Source organism: Monodon monoceros, unplaced genomic scaffold (assembly GCF_005190385.1).
Source record: "Monodon monoceros isolate NGI ecotype Baffin Bay Population unplaced genomic scaffold, NGI_Narwhal_1 Super_Scaffold_4, whole genome shotgun sequence".
Classification (NCBI taxonomy): domain Eukaryota; kingdom Metazoa; phylum Chordata; class Mammalia; order Artiodactyla; family Monodontidae; genus Monodon; species Monodon monoceros.
In genome coordinates, this window is record NW_021703781.1 from 55,447,703 (window position 1) to 55,451,002 (window position 3,300).

The 3,300-nt window shown below is 39.7% G+C and overlaps 1 protein-coding gene across 4 annotated transcripts in view; it reads left to right on the plus strand.

Moving 5' to 3' along the window:
* Positions 1 to 3,300, plus strand: part of BTRC (beta-transducin repeat containing E3 ubiquitin protein ligase) — a 182,111-nt gene that overhangs the window by 2,488 nt on the left and 176,323 nt on the right. The window lies entirely within an intron of this gene.

The following is a 3,300-nucleotide window of genomic DNA, read 5'->3' on the forward strand; positions in this document are numbered from 1 at the left end:
GCATGTACGGAGCCTGTGCTCCGCAACAGGAGAGGCCACAACAGTGAGAGGCCCGTGTACCGCTAAAAAAAAAAAAAGAAAATGTAAAATTTGTTTAAAATAGCAACATGAAATGATATTCTCTTTCATGAATTTTGTTCATTATTACATTGACATAGTACTTTGATTAGAAATTTTATAATAAAATCTTATCAATGAGACTGGTAATTCAGATTTGACCATAATTCACACATGGTCTAGACTTAAAGTTTACCTTTGGATTTTTGAGATATATCTATCTGTCTATCCTTCTGTATCCTATCTGTCTATATGACAAGTTGAGGGATGAATTTGAAGGTTTTTTGTTTGTTTGTTTTGTTTTTATTTTTGGCTGCATTGGGTCTTCGTTGCTGCACGCGGGCTTTCTCTAGTTGTGGCGAGCGGGGTCTACTCTTCGTTGTGGTGCACAGGCTTCTCATTGTGGTGGCTTCTCGTTGTGGAACATGGGCTCTGGGTACACGGGCTTCAGTAGTTGTGACACACAGGCTCAGTAGTTGTGGCTCGTGGGCTCTAGAGCACAGGCTCAGTAGTTGTGGCGCATGGGCTTAGTTGCTCCGTGGCATGTGGGATCTTCCCGGGGCAGGGCTCGAACCCGTTTACCCTGCATTGGCAGGCAGATTCTTAACCACTGCACCACCAGGGAAGTCCCTGAAGTTTATTTTTAAATGGACAGGATAAACCAATCCCAGGATCTTAGAACTGGGAAAATTTGACGCATGCATGAAATAATTTTAGGACATATAAAATAGTTTTTTAAAGAACTGAAAGATAAGTGAAAGTGTAAAGGGTAACTTGCTGTGTAACAAAGATAAATCTGTGGTTGACTGATGCATTTTCTGTTTCACTTGGTGTTGGCTGGGGTGCCAGCGTTTCTGGAATGTTCAAAATGGTCACCTTCTGTCATGGCTGGCCACTGGATGAAAGTTCAGCTATCAGTAAGGCCTTCTGTCCTCCTTTATGTGGGCCTCCTTTCTCCAAATGGCCTTTCAATTTCCTTAAAGCATGATGCCTGGTGTCTAAGAAGGAGCATTCCAGGAGATAGGAAATAGAAACCAGTCAGCCAATTCTCCTAAGTCCTAGGTTTGGGAGTTGAGAATGTTGCCATTGGTCAAAGACAGTCAAGGCCAGCCCAGAGTCAGAGGGAGGGAAAATAACCTCTACCTGTAGACAAGAAGAGAGGTATGCATAAACGGAGAGAAACTGCTGGGGGCCATGCCCTTTTGAGACTGGCTACCACAGATGCTATTCTAGTTGGATGCTCAGGATAAAAATACAAATGGGATCAGCCAAATTTGTGGGTAATAACGCTAGGAATGCTTTGGAGGCATCTCTTTTTTGAGGTTAACTTCTTAAGGAACTAACATGATCTCCTGCATGACTTCTCTTAATAATGTTACTGTAGAGATAATACTGGATGAATTGATAGGATTCAGGAACTTTTCTTTTTTGCCTGAGAACCATATGTATCTAAAAGCAAGAAACTGCATTTTAAAATAAGTATTCAGATTTCTCACTATGTTGGGCTTTTCTTTAAATCAGTGAGATTGATTACCAGCTGGTTGGATGGACATTTGAAACTAGTTCTTAGTTTGTCAGAATTTCTATGTATCTGTTACCTGTTCTCAATTTAAATTAGCCTTCAGTTTCTTTTCTGAATACTCATATAGGTATTGGGGTATGGAATTACAAATTAATGATAATTCTCTGTGCTCATTTTCTTGATTCATGTTTGTAATGTACATAATAAATTATTGGAAGTGAATTATTAGATTGGAGTAAAAATTCTTCTACTTTGAATGATTGCCAGAAATTTTTTTTTTTTTTTTTTTTTTTGCTGCACGTGGGCCTGTCACTGTTGTGGCCTCTCCCGTTGCGGAGCACAGGCTCCGGACGCTCAGGCTCAGCGGCCATGGCTCACGGGCCCAGCCGCTCCGCGGCACGTGGGATCTTCCCGGACCGGGGCACGAACCCGTGTCCCCTGCATAAGCAGGCGGACTCTCAACCACTGCACCACCAGGGAAGCCCTGCCAGAAATTTTTTATTGCTTAATTAGAAAATGAACTTTCAAAGAAGACTACTTGTTATTCTATATTTTTTGTGTATTGTTTAAATCCTAAAAGAGAATAACCGGTTAAGAATTTTTTTCCCTTTCTAAAGGGAGATGGTACATTATGCAAGATCTTGATCATGTATAGATAAAATTATTTGTGGTAAATGGCATTACAATTAAAAAAAGAATGAGAATGAAGAAAGAAAAAAGGATCTTTGTGGTATTAAAATATTTTAAAATACCATGTGCTTTCTAGCAATATTTTAATACAGCATGAAGGTGCTTTCTAAATGTATATAATAAGAATTCACTGTGGATAAAGTAGAAAATATTTACCAATGTTTAACAACTTGGTCACTATAAAGAAAACTGCTTTCTTCCTTAATAAATCAATCCCAGCATCCTAACCTTGGCAGTGGAGGAGGAGAAAATCTCTATGGGAAAGGTCCACCTGATCTTACCGTTTCAACTAGTATTCCGTAAGATTCACCTTGTACTGGGGAATCTCTGGATAATTCCCTTTAGATTTCTGAAGCCTGATTGAAAACAGAGCTAGAACATTTTACAGAAGACTCAGAGATAACAGAAGAATAGATACTGAGAGTAATTTTGAACTAAGAATATGATTTGTTCTCTGGGGCACTACAATCATAGTTCCTGGATTGCCTTTGTATGTGGCCAGGGTGAGGATGGGGAGCAGGGGAGCAAAAGCCACAGAACTGGGAGAGAATTCCTGCCTGCTTAAGGTGAACGCTTTGAGTTGGAACTTCCTTCTGAGGTCTTGCTCCTTTCTGAGATTTGGCTCTCCCTTCAGGGTATACTTGCCTTCCTATTCCTAGGCTTGTGACTGACCTGACCTGACTCTGTCTGTGTCAATAATACGATAGCCACAGTAGAAATGGGAGGGTTGTGTTTATTTATTTTTCTTTGTTTTTTTTTAAATATGATCAGCCATGAATAGCTAATATGTATTTACTTAGTGTTTACTGTTTGCTATTCTAAATTCTTTACATATACTATTATTTCATTTAATCTTCCCAATAATCCTGTAAGATAGATTCAGTACTATTGTTACTTCCATTTTCAGATGAGGAAACTGATTCCAGGGAGGTTAAGTAACTTGCACAAAGTCTCTCTGCTTAGCAAGAAGCCTGAGATCAAACCCAGGCAGTCTGACTTGAAACCCTCACTTGCACTGTGTTTCATCCTTG